At 35.3% G+C, this 27,587-nt stretch overlaps 1 protein-coding gene and 1 long non-coding RNA gene across 3 annotated transcripts in view; both read right to left on the bottom strand.

Moving 5' to 3' along the window:
• The window catches only part of LOC125666215 (uncharacterized), a 39,287-nt gene extending 18,361 nt beyond the window's left edge, over positions 1-20,926 (bottom strand). Inside the window, exons 1-6 of one of the 2 annotated variants that reach the window (XR_007366591.2) lie at positions 20,884-20,926; positions 15,122-15,226; positions 14,310-14,413; positions 7,522-7,626; positions 6,711-6,814; positions 5,664-5,952 (exon numbers count right to left, since the gene is read on the bottom strand). This is a non-coding gene — a long non-coding RNA (uncharacterized LOC125666215). Of the gene's footprint in view, positions 1-5,663; positions 5,953-6,710; positions 6,815-7,521; positions 7,627-14,309; positions 14,414-15,121; positions 15,227-20,883 lie in introns of those variants that run through there. The other variant, XR_008799099.1, reaches the window with a different exon arrangement.
• Positions 1-27,587, bottom strand: part of LOC125666209 (uncharacterized) — a 137,313-nt gene that overhangs the window by 50,499 nt on the left and 59,227 nt on the right. The window lies entirely within an intron of this gene.

Genomic DNA, 27,587 nt, shown 5'->3' on the forward strand with positions numbered 1-27,587 from the left:
AAGGGATGTACCCGGAGGCTCCCCTATCATTTAAAGGGACGTACCCGGAGGCTCCCCTATCATTTAAAGGGGTGTACCCGGAGGCTCCCCAATCATTTAAAGGGATGTACACGGAGGCTCCCCTATCATTTAAAGGGACGTACCCGGAGGCTCCCCTTTCATTTAAAGGGACGTACCCGGAGGCTCCCCTATCATTTAAAGGGATGTACCCGGAGGCTCCCCTATCATTTAAAGGGATGTACCCGGAGGCTCCCATATCATTTAAAGGGATGTACCCGGAGGCTCCCCAATCATTTAAAGGGATGTACCCGGAGGCTCCCCTATCATTTAAAGGGATGTACCCGGATGCTCCCTTATCATTTAAAGGGATGTACCCGGAGGCTCCCCTATCATTTAAAGGGATGTACCCGGAGGCTCCCATATCATTTAAAGGGATGTACCCGGAGGCTCCCCAATCATTTAAAGGGATGTACCCGGAGGCTCCCCTATCATTTAAAGGGATGTACCCGGATGCTCCCTTATCATTTAAAGGGATGTACCCGGAGGTTCCCCAATCATTTAAAGGGATGTACCCGGAGGCTCCCATATCATTTAAAGGGATGTACCCGGAGGCTCCCCTATCATTTAAAGGGATGTACCCGGAGGTTCCCCTATCATTTAAAGGGATGTACCCGGAGGCTCCCCAATCATTTAAAGGGATGTACCCGGAGGCTCCCCAATCATTTAAAGGGATGTACCCGGAGGTTCCCCAATCATTTAAAGGGATGTACCCGGAGGCTCCCCAATCATTTAAAGGGATGTACCCGGAGGCTCCCCAATCATTTAAAGGGATGTACACGGAGGCTCCCCTATCATTTAAAGGGATGTACCCGGAGGCTCCCCAATCATTTAAAGGGACGTACCCGGAGGCTCCCCTATCATTTAAAGGGATGTACCCGGAGGCTCCCCTATCATTTAAGGGGATGTACCCGGAGGCTCCCCTATCATTTTCCAATTTAAGATAAATCATATTCTCTTGTTCAGAAAAAAAAAACGAAACAAGATATTTTACTTTATTGAGTTACATGTACTTTCATTTTTTAAACCCTTCAAATTTGTGTCATTTCTAAATTTCATATCATTAGAAATGACTGAAAATAGTAAAAATGACTACATAGGAGACATATTTCAAGCCCTATGAAATCCGTAAAATCTACGAGCTTCCGCGGGCTTCGCCCCCAGGACCCACGGCCAGTTGTATCACTTGGGTTCAAATTACAAATGTACTCTTTAATAGTAAATTTGAACTCTAGCGATATAATTGCCTGGACCCACTTGGGGCCTTAAGTCACTCCCGATCCCTGTTTTATGAATTTGCGTCCCTAGCCTAAATTAATGGATCCGCCCCGATAAATTGGTACCATATAATCTTTTCATAATTGAAAGTATTCGCATCTAAGCAGTTAAAGATAAAATAAGATGCTACATGTACAAGTCTTCCAGCTTTTCAACTTTCTCAGACACCAGTTTCTTCAAACAATGTATGATGGTCACCGATGGACCGCTCAAAAATGTATCAGTCAACCCCACGATATTGATAATATATATATGTGATAACTTTTGTTTGCTCGTCCATACCATTTTTATTGCAATTAAGGGGTTCGGTTTAACAGTTTCGTTTCCTTCTGTTTCTGTAGATTTCCTTTTGTTTCGTTTCAGCCAGATTCGTTTTGTTTCGGTAGATTTCGTTTCGTTTCGCATTTTACAGGTGCCCGACATTTTATGCGCAACCAATGCATGTGCATTATATCTTGACGAATTTAGGTGTACGGATGTGATAATACGTACATACCTCTATTTTTAGTTTTAAGTAAAGTGCAAGAGAAAGATAGATATATATGTCAGGGTAAAGTATCAATGTTGGGCGGAACATCATCGCTGTATACATTGATTGTCGAATAAAAATTTAGAGAAAAGGTGAGGGGGGGGGCTCTGTAATTTATGCCATGGGGCATCGATTTTCATGCTTAGTTTTTTCTTATTTTCAACAATCATCAGTTTTGAGAAGTAGGGGGTGTCGATGAAAGCTATGTGAATTCAGTGTTTTTGTCAGACATTCCACATATGATCGCATCCCTCAGCAATAAATGCTGTAAACTCGTTTGTCATTTTAAATTTCTTTCTTAGGTGTTTTTTGCTTTTGTTTGGCAACAGTGGTGGATTTAATGGGAAAGGCACCTCCCACTATAATTTTCAAAGTGGGGGGACGCCACTTTATGAGGCGTCCCCCACAACCACAATTCCTGGATCCGCCCCTGATTAACCTATAAAACCCCATGAAGACGATAAAAATGTACAAAATGCATACATGTATTATGATATCATCTACTCAATCCTCTGGTTCACCCCCCTCCCATTTGAATTTGTTTTCGGTCTGCACCTGGTTAATGTTAAAAACATGTACGTGTATATCGAATCCGTATGTTTAATCTTTCTGTAGAAATCTGGGTTGGTTTTTGTTTCTTCATGTACGATTCAATATTTTGAAAATAAATTTTTATTCCAATCAGCTTTGATACATTGCACAGTTCGACCTGCATTGTCGTTAACGTACATGTAGCAATAGAGGATGACGGCGGGGACTAGCCCCACACGTTCTCTCTCCGCTATTGTTACAGGGAACCTTGGTCAGGTTTAATGTTCGATCTATAGGCTGGTTCCCAACCTTCTGTTTTAAATAATAATAGCGAGTTGTAGTGTAAATATAATTAAATTTAACCAAGATTTGAAATAAAACATTAATCCTTGTCCCCTTATACACAATATTCAGGATTTAGAGCTTTGATTCCAATTTGTATTTGAAAAGATAAATATTTTCAGACAATTGTGACCCCCCCCCCCCCCCCGGTTAAAAAAATGATGGAACGAGCCTGATTATATTTATATCGTCATATATCACATTTTCTGAAATTCTCGGGATTCATTATATTGCAACTTGGACAGAAATAGATAAAATACAGCTGTAACCCGCCACTCCCTTCATCTTATGTAAAGTTTAGGACCGCATCGATAAACTTGCCCCCAACATGGGATGTAAAGGGAGTAACTGCAAAAATGAAACCTAAGATATATATGTAAATAAGATACTCACTTAGTTTACCACTGATGTCACAAAGAATGGAGGGAGGATTTTTAACGTATAGGTTTAGTTTCGCAAGCTCAATTTTCTTAAACCGGGAAATCGTTCTCTTCAATATTTGACCATTTATTCTGCTTAAAATTTCCAATCAGTAAAAGTGGGAAGAGGCCACTAGGCTGGTATGTTTATTTTTCCATAGCAAATTATGATAAGGTGTAATTATACTTGTAAAAACTCCATTTGAACACAAACTCGAACAATACATTATAATGTAAACTTACTTCCTTAAACTCTTCGTATATTGAAATTCAAACACCCACCATGAGCCCTATATCCTGATATGTGTTTTTAATTGTCCGTTCCGATTTACATTCCGCGTTTTAGAAACACCAGTTCTGTGGCAATTAGTCGACTTAACGGAAAAGGGTGTTCGATGTTCTGACTTGGGGATGTTTTGATGTAGAACGTTCCAGCACTTCCAGTGGAAGTTTCGGAACAAAGACGTTTCAGCAACAAAACCACGATGTTTTAGCAGTAGGGATCAATATCACCAATCCTATACAAGATTTGGTGTGGGACAAACACGAATCCTTTGATATAAAACACATGCATGTAATTCAATTAATAAGGCGTATATAGCCTCGGTCAGGTACTAAAGTTCGTGACAATAGCGTTGTGGTGTTACCCTGTAATAATTAACCAAAGCATTTTATCACCAGGCTAGGGTGTTTTCCCCTTCCTCTCTTTTCGAGAAGGAACGTTTATTTTTTTGTATGTGTAAAATTGTCTAGCTCTGTGCAATTCTTGATATTTAAGGTAGTTTTACCCCCCTTATTTTGATAGTATTATTGATATGTAGTGGAAGTGTTAAATTGAAACGATGAATTCAGAAGGGTTTCAACAGTCTCGTTGAAAGTCAGCATTTTACAAATTATATGGTCGTTATAATGATCTAATTTACAAATACAACCTATGGTTGGATCAAATGTTGTCCTGCATGTTTCATGCTGATTGTTTTAAGTAGGGCATACAAAGAACCCTATGGTTAACCATTAAGTGAGATACACTGCATTTAAATCCCAGTGTTTTGTCACTGCTAAATCTTTTTGCCAATGCACATAATAATATCGGTATCTGATAGCTTTATTATGATTGACTACCATTGTGTAAAACTTATACGGTACTAATTTTGATGCACCAGATGCGCATTTCGACAAATAATGTCTCTTAATTTTGAAATGAATTTCTAAATTTTATAACAGCAATTAAATATACATCCGTATTTTCATGCTAGTAACGAAGCTTAGCTACTGGGCTGTAGAGACCCTCGGGGACTAACAGTCCACCAGCAGAGGCTTCGACCCAGGGGTCATAATGTAAAACTTATACGGTACCAAGTTTGATGTACCAGATGCGCATTTCGACAAATAATGTCTCTTCAGTGATGGTCAACCGAAGTATTTGAAATCCGAAATAACTATGAAGTTTTAGAGCTAAATATAGCCAAAAACAGGGTGCCAAAAAAGTGGAGCCAAATTCGTCCAAGGATAAGAGCTATACATGAGGGAGATAATCCTTAATCTGATTCCATACCCCAACTATCAAATAGTTTATCCCGAGAGGTAATGAGACTCTGATGAACTGATTTTGAAGATGGTGTTGTTTTGATTATCTATTAAGTTTGTTATTAACCACCAGATCTGCCATTAACGAAGAGTGCTATAGCTATGTTGAAAGTTTAATAAAATCGGTAGTAAAGAAATACCCACATGTTTATATCATGAACAATTTTATTCAGTGTGATAGGAGGAAATTCATGCACACACCTTCCCACTGCTAAGGTTATTTCATATTGAAAATCAACCAAATAACGGATATTGGATGGCTACAATTGTTTCATAGTGCAATTAATTCCTTATGACTTACAGACTATGATTACTTTTTACTACAACTATAACGCTACACAGAGCAAACTCCTGTAATCCCTTTACCATGAAAAGGTAAAGATGACAAACAGTGCTCAGTCTCATAACTCAAACAAGGACAATGAAATTAAGAGCTGGACAAACACTGACTCTAGGACATACCGAAGGTCGGGTCAGGTGCTAAGGAGAAGTACGCATTTCCGTGTCACATCCGTCGTGAGCCATATAAACAAGTATTTAAAATTCTTGTCCCGGTTAGGAATGTCAAGCCACATCGTCGGTTAACCATGAGTGCTTCTTATAGATCATCTCCATCATGAAGGGAACGTGTGTGGACTCATAACCGTGGTTTGTGACAATTGCCGCGCCATAGTATTAACATATTAAAGTTATTTCCTCAGCTATCTTGTTAATCATAATAACGGGATGTTCTTCCTGTAATAATTTGCTTCCCATATCAGTATAGACTAAGTATATGGTCCCTACTCTGTTGTGTCCAGTAGTTTATATGTTTCGTGGTCTTACTATATTTGCCCTGTTCTTACTTTTGTATTCTTTATTGAATTGATAATATTGAACAGTCTTCGTTATAATCTCGTTTTCGTACCTCTTCATCTGAGAACAGTAAAAAGGTTTGCTATGCATATTAAAATAGTGCAATTTGTTTTTATCACATACAGCTGTTAACACATCACAGCAATGGTTTAACGCATCATGAAATGAACGTTATCTTTTTTAACTTTGTTAATCACGTGACTACTGAAACTTTAGTTTCATACAACACGTGCTTTTTGCGGTTGAGAATCAATTCCACTGTAAAACAGAGTTATTATATACAGTTGTGTTCATGCGTGAGTGGCGGATCGAAAGTCCCATCCCATCTCCTCGCCGTGAATTTACAAGGTAGTACTGCATGAAATGTAAAGATAGCGAACAGTGATCAATCTCATAACTCCTAAGCAATACATAATAGATAGTTGGGCAAAAACGGATACCTAGATATGCTAGCAGTGTATCTGATTTCAGTATGCTCTATACAGAAATTGAATGCTTGCAACCTAATCATATTTATATTCGATGCATTTCGCAAATTCTATGGTCGTTATAACGATTAGTTCGTCAATACAAACTCTGCACAGAACATACTAAACTCAGATATAATGCGTGTAAAACTCATAGTTTAGCACCCAACATGTCTCAGTATATTGGCTAAAACAAAGTTTTTTTCCGGAATTCCTGGATCCGACACTGTGTGTGTTAGTTGAACATATCAATCATGGTTAATTTATTTATATGTCGCATTTGTTTTATTTTCATCATTGATTAATGTTACAAAATTTTCATATTCTGTGTTCATAGTTATGAAGTTGTGGTATGGTTCCGTGGAAGTTATTGTACAGTTAAGCTCCGCCCCTGGAAGTTATTATATTGTACGTTGGGTTTTTGCCAAATGTTTTCTGTCTGATTTAAAGTATGGCTAAGATCAAAGGAAAAAGTAGCGCACCATGACATGATGTGACTAGTGATGAATGTTTAAACACTAAGCAATGTGTAAATTTGTGGTACTTCTAATACAACTCCTAACGCCTCAACAAGAATGAAACACTCTCAATCAGACATACAACAAACAAACAGCCAACCAATCAAAAGACCGAAACATGACTTACCGGAAGCTGGTAACTGGATTTCTTTTTCAGCAGGAATTAGAATAAGTAGATAGATCTATAGAAGTAATTTCTGGTTTGTTGGCTGAACACAGATTCACGGGTATCTGAAGTGAATGTGGAGATTCATTAGTTCACAGAAAATGCAGGTTTCAAATGTTTCACAATCTGGAATGGAATGAAACAGTTTTATTCAGCTATTCTACAATTGCCCATTAATAAAAGTATTATATTTCTCTTGCGACTGGATATAATTCTGCTCGTTTAACTGCTTATAAACTTCTCTGAGTTGAAATTTGACAACAGTCGATTTCGACAAAAATCGATGAGAAATAGCTATAGGTAGATAAGATCTTACCGTCTTCGCTTCTTTTTCATTTAAAACGATGATCATAATGGTTTTAAAGTACATATAGCACATGGAGATATTTCGTTGTTGACATGTGTATTTAAACTGAGGAAAACAAAGAGAACCAAGGGGTAGACCTGAGCATTCCGTAATTAAAGGTTCTTTCAAATGATCTCTTTGTTTATAGCGCACAAAATGACATCAACATCTGATAACAGTATTGCATGACTGATCCTTGTTAATTTATATTAATTAGTTCAGTGCTGGACAGGTTCTCTATTGTAATTATAGAACTCATTTAAGACCTTGTTGAACGAGAGGAATATATTATTGAAGACATATATTGGATTTATTGATAAAAGTGTAATCTCTAAACTGAAAAACCCAAATACCGATGTTTGAAAGTCCTAAATATATCTCTTTCTAAATGCATTTCACTGACTTGAAATTTCCATACTGATTTACCCTATCTACTTCTGCATGCTAAATACGTCTTGAAATTCAGTTACAGATATTGTTCAAAATGTCCTTCATTTCCTTGGTTTCTGTGAATGTAGATTTCCCTCGATTCTGTAACGAAAATGTGAAATAGTTGTCTTATTTGAATTGATTTTAATTAAACATGAACTCAACACTCAGAATTGTAAATCTTCAGTGAACAAAACAAAAACTCCTATAAGCAATACAAAATAGATAGTTCGGCAAACATGGACCCCTGGACACACCAAAGGTGGGATCAGGTGTCTAGGAGGAGTAAGCATTCTCTGTTAACCGGTCAAACCCGCCGTGAGCCCTATATCCTGATCAGGTAAACGGAGTTATCCACAGTCAAAATTAGTGTGCCAAGATGGCAAAGTACGTGATCCTTATGAAGATATATAAACCTTATAGGATACCAATTTTGATGCACCAGATGCGAATTTCGACAAACAGTGTCTCTTCAGTGATGCTCAACCGAAATGTTTGAAATCCGAAATAACTTAATTTACAATTTACAAACATTACTAGTTATTAAGTGGTATATTTTGCTTTGACGAGATCTTAATGACTATGCTAATATGCTGTGTTTTGAAACTAATATCATGTTATTGAGCTTACAAAAATATATCCTTGAAATTTTTTTGCACGCATGTCAACAATTATTGTTAGCATGTATATTGTATTGTATCAAAACCATGGAACTGCAATGTATACTATAGTGATTTATATTCCTATTCCTGTTTTTTGTGTTCAATGAAGCCTGAAACTCCAAAGTACTTTTTATAAATTCATAAACACTCAAGCTAGAGAAAGCTACGTGGACGTTTTGAATGCTTATATTTTAGTTAAAATGATCGACTTCTCATAACTTAATATTTCTCTGTGTAAGACCTCCACATTTATTTTCTTTAGAAATTCTTTTTTCAAAGCAATTATCAACATGTTGTCTTTCCTCCATAAAGCGTATTCCTCGTTTCACAGCACTACACGGTATCTCCTCCTCTGGATTCTTCCCTCTCCCACTCTCCCCTTCTAAATCTCTAAATTTATCTTTATCGCTCTCTCCTACAAAATCTTTTAACCACTCTTTCTTTCTGAATATTTCTTTTCCGTACTCATTTCACAATTCTATACATCTCTCTCTCTCTCTCTCTCTCTCTCTCTCTCTCTCTATTAGATAGTCATTGAGCGAATTATAATTTACAGTTACTTTGCTATATCATGCAGAATTCAACATAATAAACTGTCGTAATTATATCTCTATGTCTCTGTTGTTTTTGATCGGACTTTTAAATCAGAACGATACACCATCAAAACCTTATGGTTAACCATTCGGTAACAGACACTGCCTTTAAATGCCAGGGCTTTGTCAGGAGCCAAATATTTATGACAATACACAAAATGATCTCGGTATCTGATAGCTTTATTATGATAGACTACGTTGGTCTCATTTCATACCCTGGCTATCAAATAGTTTACCCCAGGAAGTGATAGAACTCTGATCATTTGATACCAAAGACTGCGTTGTTTAATTATCTATCAAAGATGCTTGTATAGTTTTGTAGATCGGGGATATTTTTGTTTTTACATTTCTCAACGTTCAGTCAGCGCATTTTAACTTAGGCTCGTGTTACAAATTTGGGAAAATTCAAATATTTGAAAACACCCGAACTCTGCATTCCTAGCCACATAGTAATATTAAATTCTTTGTACTTTTTTAACAATACGATACAACCATGCGATGTGAGTGTGAACGAGAAGTAGTATCGGGTATATGTAGAGACGTTTTAATCAAGTAGACTTGACCAAACATCAGTGAAGGTCAAGCCCGGCCAGAAAAGAAAACGTTCATGGATACATACAAGAACCCAAATGATACCTAGAGAGAAATGTTATAAATCTGTCAACGAATGATCTAGGCCAAGTTGAACGCCCTGAAATTATTAGACACATCATGGATATGTACATATACACATTTATTGTCGATTCGGAAGGCTTCGGAGGCAATGTTTGTCGTATAAATGAATATCAAAATGTCTATTTGGTTAGGGGGTTACACTGTCATATAACTTTAAAATGTTGGTATATTTAAAGGTTACGATGACATCGTATTCTTTCAGGTTTAAATAATTTATCAGGAACCAGAACACAAATATTTGACTGTCACTACAGTTATCACACACAGAATTACATTTTGTTGTAGAAGATTCCATATTACACCCGTCATTAATGATCTGCAACCACACAAAAACTGATCTTGAATACATACAGTCAAGGTTGGCAACACAATGTAACATCTTATTCTGCAACATTTACAGAAATATCTCAGGAATGACCAAATGTCTAAATGGTAACAATGTGGATGGAGAGTTTACACTTCGCGATGTATAACAATAATAATTGACTGTCCCGAGTGTTATTTTGTATAATTTTATAATAGTTTGTTATGTATAACAATAATAATTGACTGTCCCGAGTGTTATTTTGTATAATTTTAGAGTAGTTTATTATGTATAACAATAATCATTGACTGTCCAGAGAGTTATTTTGTATAATTTTATTATAATTTTTTTTTATGATATTGTCATTCGTATGTATGTTGTTTTTTTAAATTTCAATTTTGGCTGTTTGCTTTCAAACAATAAGTTTCAATATATATGAATATGGTCTCCAGCATTCCCCAAAATGTTATCGGGTTTGTTGAACGTGTGGCAGCGCTCATGACTCGTGAATGATGTTTCTAACGTTATTTGACGTGGTATGGGGAATTACCTTAATATTTCTTTCTCTCTTAAGTATCTCATTCTTAACTTACAGTTTGCATAATAGCAAGTCTTTGAGTGAAATTTAATAACAACATTCACATAACATTTAAAGTCATGGAGCAAACTATCATTTCCAGTGGCTTTCCTGTCTCACCCATAATTTACAATAACAAACCATTACAACTCTATCTCTCTATATCGGTAGCTCTGGATCGGACGTTTAAATCAGTACAATACACAAAAAGAACCGTATGGTTAACCATTCGGTAAGAAACACTGGATTTAAATCTCAGGGCTTTTTCATGAGCCAAATTTTTGACAATGCACAAACTGATCTCAATGTCTGATAGCTGTATTATGATCGATTACTCTGGTCTGATTTCATACCCTGGCTGTTTACCCCAGGAGGTGTTAGAACTCTGATCAAGGGATATTCAAGACTGCATTGATCTAAATATCTGCTATGTTTTGTTATAGGCCATAGGCCTTCTCTATAACGGCGAATGCTGTGTCACAAAGTTTTATAAAATCCGTAGTAAGGAAATTCCCATAAGTTTACACCATGTCCAATTCTATTCAGTTTGATAGAAGTAAATGATGGTACTACATTTTACAGCACGAAGACTATTACATATTAAAGTCAGCCCTCTAGTAGTTCCCGGAGTTCTGGAGATTCTGTATCTTTGTGGAATTAGTTAATTATAATTTGCAGACTATTGTTATATGTTACTATGACGTTACAGCTTCTGTAGTTTCTCTGCCATCCAGACAATTGGTTCAATTTTTAATCAAGTTCACCCGATGTGTGCCATTTTCTTACAAAATATAGTGCTTGAATAAAAAGTATTATAATATAGCTAATAGTCTAATATAAAATCTGCGTAAAGTCTAGAAAATGCTATCGTTCAATATCCTGATAATTTATTGAACGCTAAATTATTGCGTAAATTGTATGCGCCCGGAATATTCGAGTATGAGCGTTCAATATTGACGTTACTGTAACGACGTAAGCAAGCCAAATGGCAGACGACGCTCCTCCAAATCTGACAGAGCCGGTATTTGATATTTACTGAAGCAAAATGTTTTACTGTACATAAATTATGATGTCCCATTTACAAAATCAGTTTGCTTCATGCATTAATGACGGGTTAAATATTGGACAGTTAAGGAATGCATGTTGTTATTGCACACTTTCAGTTTAGATGCTAATATTGATGGATTCTCGTCTATTTTGGAGTAGTTTGAGTGAAAAGGGGTACAATTTCATAACTAAATACTTTAGCTACATGATAAAAGGGTTATTGAACTTATATTGGCACGACTCGCAAGTTCGTGCATTTTCACAACCAACTGGTGCCAATATTCACCAATATAGGTTGAATAACCCTATAGTGTTGTATTCTATGAGATGCGTTGCACGATTTGTTTTTATTCTACACGTATTATGCAATGAAACATGGCAAATTCTCATATGTATTCTACTCGAGTCAGTATTCATTTTATTTCAATATATGTTTGTTATTTGATATTTGTAAGCAGGAAAACGAGTGCCTTCCTGAATTTCTGAGTTTTGATACTGATTCAATGAATTGTATATCAAGAAACACGTGATATTTATTGAACTTCTTTCGTCTCTCCACTATGTGTCCGCCATTCCATTTGTCGTAATAGAAATGTGCATTTGCAAAAGGAACAATATTGAACTTGTATGTAATAGTACAATGTGCACGAGTTGTCTTTTTTAATGTATAGCTTTGTACCCATTACATTCGCAAATCGAAATTTATGCTTTTACATTGAATTGATGCGGATCACGTGACTACCAAGACACATCTCAAGGTCTATAGTGACAAAAACACTATTGGGTAAAGGTAATAAAGAAAAAAAAAGGTTTTAGATTTGCGATGAGGTGGAACTATGCATTTTTTAACACATAACTTTGTACCCATTATATTCGCAAGGTCTATAGTGACATAACCACTGTTGGGTAAGGGAAATAAAGAGAAAAAAGGATAGGTTTTAGATCTGCGATGAGTTGAAATTATAGGTAGTTTATGGCCTCATTTGCAATTCCCTTTCTTTTCAATGATTCAAATTCAAATGAGTTTGAACAGATTCCAACCATTATTAAACTCATTCACTAGCTGCTATATATGTAACAACTTAAAGGAAATTAATACACACACCTTCCCACTGCTAAGGTTATTTCATATTGAACCAAATAACAGATATTAGATGGCTACAATTGTTTCTTTGTACAATTAATTCCTTATGACTTACATACTATGATTACTTTTTACTACGACTATAACGCTGCACACAGTAAAATGCTGTAATCCCTTTACTATGAAAAGGTGAAGATGACAAACAGTGATCAGTCTCATAACTCAAATAAGGACAACGAAATTAAGAACTGGACAAACACGGACCCTAGGACATACCAAAGGTCGAGTCAGGTGCAGAGGAGAAGTAAGCATTTCCTGTCATATCCGCCTTGAGCCATACAAACAGGTATTTAAAAATCTAGTCTCGGCTAGGCATGTCAAGCCACATCGTCGGTTAACCACAGGTGTTTCTAATAGATTCTCTACATCAGCAAGGGAACATGTGTGGACTCATAACCGTGGTTTGTGACAATGGTCGCGCCATAGTATTAACATATTAATGCTATTTCCTCAGCTATCTTGTTAATCATAATAACGGGATGTTCTGCCCTGTAATAATTTGCTTCCCATATTAGTATAGACTAGATATCTGGTCCCTATTTTGTTGTGTCCAATAGTTGATATGTTTAGTATAGACTAGATATCTGGTCCCTATTTTGTTGTGTCCAATAGTTGATATGTTTAGTATAGACTAGATATCTGGTCCCTATTTTGTTGTGTCCAATAGTTGATATGTTTAGTATAGACTAGATATCTGGTCCCTATTTTGTTGTGTCCAATAGTTGATATGTTTAGTATAGACTAGATATCTGGTCCCTATTTTGTTGTGTCCAGTTGATATGTTTCGCGGTCTTACTATAGTTGCCCTATTCTTACTTTTGTATTCTTTATTGAATTGATCAGATTGAACAGTCTTCGTTATAATCTCGTTTTCGTGCCCCTTCATCTGAGAACAGTAAAAGGTTTGCTATGCATATGAAAATAGTGCAATTTGTCTTTATCACATACAGCTGTTAACACATCACAGCAGTGGTTTAACCCGTCATGAAGTGAAAGTTACTTTTTTTAACTTGGTTAATCACGTGACTACTGAAACTTTAGCTAAATACAGCACGTGCTTTTGCAATACATAATCAATAGTTGGAGAAACACGGACACCTAGACATACTCGCAGTGTATCTGATTTCAGTATGCTTTATGCAGAATTTTAATACTTTCAACCTAATCATATATATATTCGATGCATTTCGCAAATCATATGGTCGTTATAACGATCTAGTTTGTCAAAACAAACTCTGCACTGAACATACTGAAATCGGATATAATGCGTGTAAAACTCATAGTTTAACACCCAAAATGTATCAGTATATTGGCTAAAATAAAAAAAGTCTTATTTTTGAGAATTCCTGGATCCGACACTGTGTGTGTTAGTAGAACACACCAATTATGGTTAATTTATTTATATGTTGCATTCCTTATGTTTTCATCATTGATTAATGTTATAAAATTGACATTTTCTATGTTCATAGTTATGAAGTTGTAGTATGGTTCCGTGGAAGGTATTGTACCGCTAAGCCCCCCCCCCCCCCCCCCCCGGAAGTTATTGTACGTTGGGTTTTTGCCAAATGTTTCTGTCTGATTTAAAGTATGGTTAAGATCAACGGAAAAAGTAGCGCACCATGACATGATGCCATTAGCGATGAATGTTTAAACACTAAGCAATGTGTAAATCTGTGGTACTTTTAATACAACTCCTAACGCCTCAACAAGAATGAAACACTCTCAATCGGACATACAACAAACAACCAGCCAACCAATCAAAAGACACCAAAACATGACTTACCGGAAGCTGGTAACTGGATTTCTTTTACAGCAGGAATTGGAATAAGTAGATAGATTTATATAGGTAACCTCGGGTTTGTTGGCTGAACACAGATTCACGGGTATCTGAAGTGAATGTGGAGATTCATTAGTTCACAGAAAATGCAAGTTTCAATTGTTTCACAATCTGGAATGGAATAAAATAGTTTTATTTAGCTATTCTATAATTGCCCATTAAAAAAAGTATTATATTTCTCTTACGACTGGATATCATTCTGCTCGTTTAACTGCTTATAAACTGCTCTGAGTTGAAATTTGACAACAGTCTATTTCCACAAAAATCGATGAGATATAGCTGTAGATAAATAAAATCTTATCGTCTTCGCTTCTTTTTTCATTTAGAACGATGATCATAATGTTTTACAGTACAGATAGCACGTGGAAATATTTCGTTGATGGCATGTGTATTTAAGCTGAGAAAAACAAAGAGAACAAAGGGGTAGACCTGAGCATTCCGTAATTAAAGGTTCTTTCAAATGATCTCTTTGTTTATAGCGCACAAAATGACATCAACATCTGATAACAGTACTGTATGACTGATCCTGGTTCATTTATATTAATTAGTTCAGTGCTGGACAAGTTCTCTATTGTAATTATAGAACTCATTTAAGATCTTATTGAACAGAAGGAATATTATTATTGAAGACATACTTTAGATTTATTGATAAAAGTGCAATCTCTAAACTGAAAAACAGAAATACCGATGTTTAAAAGTCGTAAATATATCTTTTACTAAATGCATTTCATTGATTTAAAATTGTCATACTGATTTACCCTATCTACTTCGCGATGCTAAATACGTCTTGAAATTCAGCTACATATATTGTTCAAAATGTCCTTCATTTCCTTGGCTTCTGTGGATGTAGATTTCCCTCGATTCTGTAACAAAAATGTGAAATAGTTGTCTTATTTGAATGGATTTTAATTAAACATGAACTTAACACTCAGAATTGTAAATCTTCTGTTAACAAAACAAAATGAAAATCAGGAAATACTAGGTCGTAAAATATAATATAAATTTTGATCAATCACATTCATTTGTCATGTTTACTTAGATATGCCAGCATTCCATCTATGGCAAATTCAGTGATCCGTATGAAGATATAATTTAAAAACATAACTAGTTATTAAGTGGTATGCTGTGTGGTTCGTTTCATACAAATATTAACAGCCTGTGTTAAGTTTGTTTGATCTGTTTCTTTGATCAATATATAAGGCTCACAATGGGTGTACCTGCTCAACAGGGGAAGCTTACTCCTCCTGGGCTTTTGATCTTACCTTTGAATTCATCCTCCAATATGTATTTTGTTTTGATGAGATCTTAATGAATATGCTGTGTTTCAAAGCGAATATCATCTAATGAGCTTACAAAAAATATATCATTGAAATTTTAATGCAGGCATGTCAACAATTATTGTTAGCATGTATTGTATTGTATCAAAACCATGGAACTGCAATGCATACTATAGTGATTTCTATTCCCATTCCTGTTTTTTTTTTTATTCAATGAAACATGAAACTCCAAACTACTTCCTATCAATTCAAAAACACTCAAGCTAGAGTAAGCTACCTGGACGTTTTGAATGCTTACATTTCAGTTAAAATGATCGACTTCTGATATCTTTATAATTTTCTGTATCAGACCGTCACATTTATTTTCTTTAGCAATTCTTTTGAAAAAAAAAGTAAAAGAAATTATTAACATGTTGTCTTTCCTCCATAAAGTGAATTCCTCGCTTCACAGCACTACACACAATTTCCTCCTCTGATATTTCTCACTCTCCCACTTTCTCGTTCTAAATCTCTAAATCTCTCTTTATCGCTCTCTCCGTCATAATCTGTCACCCACTCCTTCCTTCTGAATATACCTTCCCCATTCACATTTCACAACTCTCTCCCCCCCCCCCCCCTCTCTCTCTCTCTCTCTCTCTCTCTCTCTCTCTCTCTCTCTCTCAGTCTCTCATTCTAAATTAGAGGCTGTATAGTAACATTGATTTCAAATTGAATAGTCATTGAGCGAATTATAATTTACAGTTACGTTGCTGTATCATCCATAATTAAACACAATGAACTATCGCAATTATATCTCTATGTCTCTGTTGTTTTCTATCGGACTTTTAAATCAGAACGACACACCATCAAAACCTTATGGTTAACCATTCGGTAACACACACTGCCTTTAAATGTCAGGCTTTGTCAGGAGCCAGATTTTTATGACAATGCACAAAATGATCTCGGTATCTGATAGCTTTATTATGATCGATTACCCTGGTCTGATTTCATACCCTGGCTGTTTACCCCAGGAGGTCATAGAACTCTGATCATTTGATATCAAGGACTGCGTTGCTTTAGTTATCTATCAAACATGCAAGTATAATCATGTAGATCGGGAATATTTTTTTTTTTTACATTTGTCAACGTTCAATCACTTCATTTTAACGTAGGGTAGTGTTACAAATTTGGGGAAATTCAAATATTTCAAAACACTCAAACTTTGCATTTCTCGCCACCTAGGTAATATTTAATTCCTTGTACGTGTTTTTAAGAATGCGATACAAACATGCAATGTGAGTGTGAACGAGATGTAGTACCGGGTATATGCAGATGCGTTTTAATCAAACATACTTGATTAAAACATCAATGAAGGTTAAGCCCGGCCAGAAAAGAAATCGCTCACGGATACGTACAAGGACTGAAATGATACCTAGAGAAAAATGGTATAAATCTGTCAACGTATGATCTAGGCCTAGTTGAATGCCCTGAAATCATTAGACACATCATAGATATGTACATATACACAATTATTATGGATTCGGAAGGCTTCGGAGGCAATGTTTGTCATATAAATGAATATCAAAATGTATATTTGGCTAGGGGGGTCACACTGTCATATAGCTTTAAAATGTGGTTATATTTAAAGGTCACGGTGACATCGTATTCTTTTAGGTTTAAATAATTCATCAGAAAGCGGAACAAAAATATTTGACTGTCAGTACATGTATCACAAAAAAATAGCATTTTGTTGTAGAAGATTCGATATTACACCCGTCATTAATGATCCGCAATCACACTAAAACTGATCTTGAATACATACAGTCAAGGTTGGTAACACGATTTAATATCTTATTATGTAACATTTACAGAAATATCACGGAAATGACCAAACGACTCAATCGTAACACATTGTGGATAAAGAGTTTACACTTTGCGATGTATAACAATAATAATTGACTGTCCCGAGTGTTATTTTGTATAATTTTATAATAGTTTGATATGTATAACAATAATCATTGTCTGTCCCGAGTGTTATTTTGTATAATTTTATAATAGTTTGATATGTATAACAATAATCATTGTCTGTCCCTAGTGTTATTTTGTATAATTTTATAATAGTTTGTTATGTATAGCAATAATCATTGACTGTCCCGAGTGCTGTTTTGTATAATTTTATAATAGTTTGTTATGTATAGCAATAATCATTGACTGTCCCGAGTGCTGTTTTGTATAATTTTATAATAGTTTGTTATGTATATCAGTAATCATTGACTGTCCCGAGTGTTATTTTGTATAATTTTATAATAGTTTGTTTGTAATATTGTCATTCTTATGTATTTTGTTCTTTTAATTTAAATTTTGCTTTCAAACAATAAGTCTCAATGCACAAGAATACGGTCTACAACATTCGCCAAAATGCCACCAGGTTTGTTGAACGAGTGGCAGCGCTCATGACTCGTGAATGATGTTTCTAACGTTATTTGACGTGGTATGGGGACTAACCTTAATATTTCTTTCTCCCCGCAGTCTCTCATTCTTAACTTACAGTTTGCATGATAACAAGTCATTGAGTGAAATTTAATAACAACATTCACAAGACATTTAGAGGCATTAGGCAAACTATAATTCCCAGTGACTTTCCTGTCTCACCCATAATTTACAATAACAAACCATTGCAACCCCGTCTCTCTAAGTTTTGGATCGGACTTTAAAAATCAGTACGATACCTAAAAATATCCTTGTGGTTAACCATTCGGTAAGAAACACTGCATTTAAATCCCAGGGCTTTGTCATGAGCAAAATTTTTATGACAATGCACAACATGATTTCAATGTCTGAAATCTGTATTATTATCGACTACTCTGGTCTGATTCCATACCCTGGCTATCAAATAGTTACCCCAGGAGGTGTTAGAACTCTGATCAATTGATACTCAAGACTGCCTTGATCTAAATATGTGCTATGTTTTGTTATAAACCACCAGTTTTCTCTCTAACGGCGAATGTTGTGTTACAAAGTTGCATAAAATCGGTAGTAAGGAAATTCCCATAAGTTTACATCATGACAAATGTTCTCCAATTTGACAGAATTAATAACATTTTACAGCACGAAGACTATTACATATTAAAGTCAGCCCTCAAGTAGTTACCGGAGTTCTCGGGATTAAAGTCAGCCCTCTAGTAGTGACCAGAGTTCTCTGGATTAAAGTCAGCCCTCTACTAGTTACCGGATTTCTCGGGACTAAAGTCAGCCCTCTGGTAGTTACCGGATTTCTCGGGATTAAAGTCAACCCTCTTGTAGTTATCGGAGTTCTCGGGATTAGAGTCAGCCCTCTAGTAGTTACCGGAGTTTTCGGGATTAAAGTCAACCCTCTAGTAGTTACCGGAGTTCTCGGGATTAAAGTCAGCCCTCTAGTAGTTAACGGAGTTCTCGGGATTAATGTCAGCCCTCTAGTAGTTACCGGAGTTCTCGAGACTCTGTATCTTTGTGGAATTAGGTCATTATAATTTGCAGACTATGGTTATATGTTACTATGACGTCACAGCTTCTGTAGTTTCTCTGCCATCCAAATAATTGGTTCAAATTTTAATCAAGTTCACACGATGTGTGTCATTGTCTTACAAAATATGGTGCTTGATATAAAAAGAAGTGATATATTCTATGATATACGTGTCATGATTTGATCTTATTCTGAACGCATTATGCAATAAGATATACCAAATTCTATATATGTATTCTACCCGAGTTAGCATTGTTGTTTTATATTCATATATGTTTATTATTTGATATTTGTAGCCAGGAGAACGACTGCTTTCCTGAAACTCTGTGTCTTGATACCGATCCAATGCATTGTATATCAAGAATCACGTGATATTTATTGACCTTCTTCCTCTCTCCACTATGTGTCCGACATTCCATTTGTCGCAGTATAAATGCGTATTTGCAAAGGGGACAAGATTGAACTTGTATGTAATAGTACAATGCGCAGGAGTTGTCTTTTTTAATATATAGCTTTGTACCCATTACATTCGCAAATCGAAATTTGTTTTACATTGATTTGATGCGAATCACGTGACTACCAAGACATATCTCAAGGTATATTTGGACATAAACACTGTTGGGTAAGAAACAAAAGAAGATAGGTTTTAGATTTGCGATGACTTGTAGTCGATCGCCTCATTTGCAGTTTTATTCAATGATTCAAATTCAAATGAGTTTGAACAGATTCCAACCATTATTAAACTCATTCGCTAGCTGCTATATCTGTAACAACCTAAAGAACGTTATGTTTCCAGGATGATTGTTTATAAATGTTTGGATGAAACACAAAAGGCGAGATAGATGTTGATGTGTGGGAGTATATTATATTGTGTGGGAGTATATTACAATGTGTGGGAATATATTATAATGTGTGGGAGTATATTATATTGTGTGGGAGTATATTACAATCTGTGTGAGTATATTATATTGTGTGGGAGTATATTACAATGTGTGGGAGTATATTACAATATGTGGGTGTATATCATAATGTGTTGGAGTATATTATAATGTGTGGAAGTATATTATAATGTGTGGGAGTATATTATAATGTGTGGGTGTATATTATATTGTGTGGGAGTATATTATAATGTGTGGGTGTATATTATAATTTGTGGGAGCATATTATAATGTGTGGGAGTATAGTACAATGTGTGGGAGTATAGTACAATGTGTGGGAATGTATTACAATGTTACTGGTAATTGATACTCCGTACTCAAATATTTAGCAAGGTCTAACCTTATTGTATATCAACTACACTTGGTAGCTACTCATTGAGATTGAAAAAAATATCAATGGGACGCAAAAAAGCACAACTTAAACACCACTATTGACATTTAACACAAACATAGACAACAAAGTCGATCACTGCTATTATCATTTTAGGCAAACATGACTTGTCGGACTTTGGAAACTGTATATTTTCAAAGGGAATTAAAATCCGTAGATAAATTTATGAAATTATTCGCAGGCGTATCGCTGTACACTGGTTCACGAGTATCCAAAGTAATGCCGAGAATCACTCGTTCACAGAAAATGCAAATTTAAATGTTCCACAATCTCAGATTGAATGGAATAGTTTTGCTTCGCAGTATTGCATCTCCATTGATACCAGTATACACACTATATCAATGTCATATCTTATGCGCTTACTGGAGAACATGAGAATGGCATAAAATAACACAAATACGTAAGACATAGCTATAGATAAGTCAGATCTTACCTGGCTTTTTAGTTCTTCTCCTTAGAACTGTTAAGATACTCTGTCAAAGTACAGGCATGCAATGAAGTTATTTCAATGTTGGCATGTGTATTTAAACTGATAAAACAAAGAGAACTATGGGATAGACCTGAGTATTATGCTTAATTAAATGTCCTGTCAACTGATTTCATTGTTCACAGCGCACAAGATGACATCGACATCTGATAACAGTATTGCATGATTGATCCTTGTTAATTTGTTAATTAACGTTAATCAGTTTAGCGCCAGACAGGTTCTCTATTGTAATGAGAGAACTGATTTAAGACGTCATTGAACAGGGGGTGATACTACTGAAGACACAAACTTTAGACTTATTGATTAAAGTTTGAACTCTGAACTAAAGAAATATCAATACCAATGTTTAGGAGTCTGATAAAAATATCCTTCTGAATGGATTCCATTGTGAGATTGATATGTTCTTCGATTCTGTAATATAAATGTGAAATATATATCTGATTTGACGGGATCTTAATTAAACATAAAATGAACACTTAAAATTGCAAATTGTCAGTGAACACAATATATTAAAATTTAAGGAATACTATGTCGCCAGAGATCATCAACATTTTGATCGATCACATCCATTTGCCCTGTATATCTATGTGTGTCAATATTCCATCTCTGGCTATTCGGTGGTAGTTAGATAATTAATTTACAAAAAAAAAAAAATGACATGTTGTAAGGTGGTATGTTGCCTGATGTGTTTCATACCAATTGTTAGGCTGTTTTTACATACTGATAGATGTAACTGGTCCACAGAGGATGTTTCATACCAATTGTTAGGGTGTTCTTTACATACTGATAGGTGTAACTGGTCCACAGAGGATGTTTCATACCAATTGTTAGGCTGTTTTTACATACTGATAGATGTAACTAGTCAACAGAGGATGTTTCATACCAATTGTTAGGCTGTTCTTTACATACTGATAGATGTAACTAGTCAACAGAGGATGTTTCATACCAATTGTTAGACTGTTTTTACATACTGATAGATGTAACTGGTCCACAGAGGATGTTTCATACCAATTGTTAGGCTGTTTTTACATACTGATAGATGTAACTGGTCAACAGAGAATGTGTCATACCAATTGTTAGGGTGTTCTTTACATACTGATAGGTGTAACTGGTCCACAGAGGATGTTTCATACCAATTGTTGGGGTGTTTTTACATACTGATAGATGTAACTGGTCCACAGAGGATGTTTCATACCAATTGTTGGGGTGTTTTTACATACTGATAGATGTAACTGGTCCACAGAGGATGTTTCATACCAATTGTTAGGCTGTTTTTACATACTGATAGATGTAACTGGTCCACAGAGGATGTTTCATACCAATTGTTAGGCTGTTTTTACATACTGATAGATGTAACTGGTCCACAGAGGATGTTTCATACCAATTGTTAGGCTGTTCTTTACATACTGATAGATGTAACTGGTCCACAGAGGATGTTTCATACCAATTGTTAGGCTGTTTTTACATACTGATAGATGTAACTGGTCCACAGAGGATGTTTCATACCAATTGTTAGGCTGTTTTTACATACTGATAGATGTAACTGGTCCACAGAGGATGTTTCATACCAATTGTTAGGCTGTTTTTACGTACTGATAGATGTAACTGGTCAACAGAGGATGTTTCATACCAATTGTTAGGCTGTTTTTACATACTGATAGATGTAACTGGTCAACAGAGGATGTTTCATACCAATTGTTAGGCTGTTTTTACATACTGATAGATGTAACTGGTCAACAGAGGATGTTTCATACCAATTGTTAGGGTGTTTTTACATACTGATAGATGTAACTGGTTCACAGAGGATGTTTCATACCAATTGTTAGACTGTTTTTACATACTGATAGGTGTAACTGGTCAACAGAGGATGTCCCATACCAATTGTTAGGGTGTTTTTACATACTGATAGATGTAACTGGTCCACAGAGGATGTTTCATACCAATTGTTAGGGTGTTTTTACATACTGATAGATGTAACTGGTCCACAGAGGATGTTTCATACCAATTGTTAGGCTGTTTTTACATACTGATAGATGTAACTGGTCCACAGAGGATGTTTCATACCAATTGTTAGGCTGTTTTTACACACTGATAGATGTAACTGGTCCACAGAGGATGTTTACTCCTCTAAGACACTCACCCCTATGTCTGGATTCCTTCTGTAATATTGGATCTTAATGAATGTGTTGCGTTTAAAAACACGTGTCATACTAATGATATATATAAAACATTTACAATTTAAATCATGATGCACACATGTCTACAGTTATCGTTAACATGAAAGGTAAAGATAACGAATAGTGATCAATCTCATAACTCCTATAAACAATACAAAATATAGCATATATTGCATTCTATCAATTTCACGGAATTACAATGTAGCCTAGAATACTTTATACACCTGTTTCAGATTTTTATGTTGTATAAATTAATTACGAAGCTTCAATGTGGAATATGATACTTTTTACAGATGTTTCTGATTATTTGTTTTCTATCCATTGAATCATGAAACGCCAGTATTATTTTCTATACATTCATAAACTTTAAAGCTAAAGTAATATGGACGTCTCAAATGTATATATTTTAATTAAAATATTTTTTTTATTATCAGTATACGAACGTCATGTTTCTTTTCTATTGATTTTGCCTTGAAATAATTTCAAAGAACTCAACAACCTGTCGTCATTTGTCCACAATAATGCCACCCAGTATTTCTCGTTTCTCAGCTCTACATAGATGTTGCCTCCTCTGATTTTCTCTTCCATTCACTCCCCTTCTGTATTCTTCATCTCTCTCTCTCTCTCTCTCTCTCTCTCTCTCTCTCTCTCTCTCTTCTCTCTCTCTCTCTCTCTCTCTCTCTCTCTCTCTCTCTCTCTCTCTCTCTCTCTCTCTCTCTCTCTCTCCATGCACATTTTCAACTCATATTTAAAAAAAAATGTAATGAATACAATTAAAAGCATCAACTCCTGTAAGTTTCCAATATTTGTCATTCACAAAGTTTAAAATAGCTGGATTTTTTAAGACCTGTAAGCTTCCATTATATCAATGATCAATTTTCTTTTCTTCTGCGAAATGATACATGTATTTGGCATCGAAGTAGGATTCTCTCTCTCTCTCTCTCTCTCTCTCTCTCTCTCTCTCTCTCTCTCTCTCTCTCCCTTCCTTGTTTTCTTCTGAATCTTTCTTTCCGTTCTCTTTCCCTCTCGACCTCCCTATCCCGTTCTCTCCTAAGTATTTTTCTCCCGTTCTCGTTTCACAACACTGAATATCTTTCACGTTCTTCTAGAGTCGCTCTACTCTCTCATTTTAAGTATGTCTTCCCCTCCCTCGTTTCACAAAACTGCAGGTCTCTTAAGCTCTGTTTCTGAATCTTTCTCCTCGGTCTCTCATTCTGTATCTACAGTTCACATATTAACATTTATCTGAGCTATAATGTAGAGCTATTTTCCTGTGTCACTCAGAATATTCTATAAAAAACGAGTACAATTCCATATATCTGTGTCGTGTTGTTTTGGATAGGATTTTTAAATGCATACGATACTTAGAAAGGAACTTATGTTGAACCATTTGGTAAGCGACACTTCATTTACATCTCATGATTTTGTCACAGCCAAATCTTTATGTCAATACACACAATGATCGCATAATATGATAACTTTATTATGACTTACTGAAATGGATTGACTGCATACCCATCAAATAGTTAACCCAGGGAGGTTATAGAACTCTGATCATCTGACGTCCAACACTGCGTAGTTTACTTTACCCATCCAAGTTGGTACAAACTACCAGCCTTGTCTAGAACGACGAGTGCTGTGTTTAAAGTTTATAGAATCGGTCGAAATAATCATAATCAAATTCTTTCAGTTTGATAGTAGGAAATGAAGGCAATGATGTTTTCACTTCTACGGTTTATACATGAAGCCATCACTTGATAATAGAGGACCATGGTTATATAGACGTATCGTTTGTGCAATCAGTTCTAATGGGCATTTGTTACAATGACCATGACGTTTCAAATGTAGTAAAATCATGTAAATTCTCTACCATCCAAACCTTTATGTAAAATCTTAGGTTTCTGGTAGACGTATAACGTCATAGTATTCCTACATATGATTGACACTATCTTCATATTTTTAAGACGAAGAAAAAATATCTCCCTGTGACCTTCAGTTCTTCTTCGAAAGCAGTGTAAACACGCTGAATTTCAATCAAGGGCGATTAAACAAACTATTTTAAAATATTCGGACATTTAAGATATTAAAATACAATTCAGACACGTGAATTTTGCTATAGTGTTCTGACATCTTATAGGCAGTTTGAAATAAAGTCTAAAGTTTTTGACACTCTCCCCGTCATAACAGCTCAAGTTTGCAGTGACTTGACGTCATTTCCATTATGACGTCATATATTGGTAGTTCAGAGAAGTAAAGGCATAAAGTGTACTGTGATATTCTATAAGGGATTCCTTAACCGACCCGCGTCCATCGTCAACTTTTCCTATTCATGTAGCAATATTCCCTGATCACCTCCATGGTGTTTATATCTCGCAATTGATTCGATACGCAGGAGCTTGTTGTACGTATGATCATTTTCCTAAATCAAGGCATGCTACTGGCAAAGAAGTTGATGATACAGAGGTTGCAACGATCTCGTTTAAAATCAACATTTCGCAAATTATATGGTTGTAACGACCAAATGATCTAGTTTGCTAATACAACCTATCGTTTTGTCAAATGCTGTTTGATTTGTTTCATACCGATTCTTATGCCGTTATTAACATAATAATTTTGACTACGGATCACTCCGTTTAATTGATCAATACAAAAGTGTGACCGGTCGACAGGGGGTGCATACTCCTCATAGGTACCTGATTTCACCACTGGTATAACTAGAAATCCTTGTTTTCTCAACTATGCATTTTGTATTGTTTATAGGAGTGGTGAGATTGATCACTGTTCGTTATCTTCACCTTTCATAGGTTACAAATGTAGCTTGTAGAATTTAAAACAATTCAAATGAATTGGAAGATAAAGACAATAATCGATATCAGAAATCAGATGTAGACATGTCCTGTCGACTGACAAACAGATTTAATGACAATGACGGTTCAGTGTTTAGGAGACTGAGCAAGCATTACTTATTTTCTGCAGTCTCAAAATATCATGAAAACGATTTTCACTAACAAGATATGTATTTCTACCAAACACAGTTATGCATGTTGTAGCAATGAGGTAAAAACCATCTTATATATATTTTTTTATTTAACAAATAAAACGTCTACATGACTTTTTGGCAGATGCTATTAGATATGAGGATGTAATGTCGTGCATTCATCTTATAGTTTTTATGATTACATTCGGGGTCTTTAAACATTGACAAATGCATGATTTTGAATAGCTGAGTCATGTTGTCATTGTTTGTATCATGTTTATGATCATATTCTCTCGTTTGATTTTAGTGCACTGACCATTAGCTCGTATCTGCTGTTTATGACAAAGTAAAATTTGCTGTGTTACACCTACGTACACTTTTCTCATCTTATCTGCCATATTTCTCTGAGGTAGCCTAAATTTCTCCAACCATATATACCCCAAATATGTTTGTCACACCTGAGTGATTTTTCTAGGTGGACTTCACCAGCGCACATCTCCGATAGGAATGTAAAGGGAGAGGGAGTGAGAAATAAATAAAATCACATTATAAAACATTATGCTTTGCTCAAAATTATAAAATATCCATTGTATACCAATGAAACAATCTGAGAGTTTTGATAATTTAGACAAAAACACAAAAAGTTTGTCTTGCTTACTTTCAAGTGCATGCAAGTATTTACAGTTTCTTATGAAATAAATGAGGAAAAATCATTTGCCAATTACATACTGATAGAATGGAATAAGCAAAGAACATGGATTATAATATCTATACCAATTCTTGCATGATATGTAATGCACATGACATACTCGCCCAAAATAGTATCAAATACGGACATATTTTCGACAGATATCGCAAATATGCACTTACTGAAAATATTAGATTTTCTTTATTCTGATAAATCCACGAAAGAAAATGACAATGTGCCTTCAATCAGAGGAAATTTTAGAATCGAAAACTTCCCTGCATTGTACTGAATGCCCGTCTGGTCAGGGGTTTTGCAGTTTATATAAATCGGGAATCTAAGCATGCACGTATATACACACTGAACATCTGGTTGGATTTATTGTGTGACAATTAAAACTCTATCGATGATCATATACAAATTTGGATATATAAATAAGGGAATAATTATCGGAAATATAGATCTGTGTGAAAATACGGGTATTACATTTGCAATCCATAATAAACAGTTGATTACACAAAGACATATATAAAGGAAATGTATAAAGGAAATATAAATGTAGTTTTATTGTCTTTTGGGGAACCATATAAGTATTTACAGTATCTGCATGTCCATATTCCCTGATTAAATAGAGAGAGAGAGAGAGAGAGAGAGAGAGAGAGAGAGAGAGAGAGAGAAAAATCCTACTTCGATGTCCAATACATGTATCATTTCGCAGAAGGAAAGAAAATTGATCATTGATATAATGGAAGCTTACAGGCCTTAAAAATTCAGCTATTTTAAACTTTGTGAATGCCAAATATTGGAAACT

Source organism: Ostrea edulis, chromosome 10 (assembly GCF_947568905.1).
Source record: "Ostrea edulis chromosome 10, xbOstEdul1.1, whole genome shotgun sequence".
NCBI lineage: Eukaryota > Metazoa > Mollusca > Bivalvia > Ostreida > Ostreidae > Ostrea > Ostrea edulis.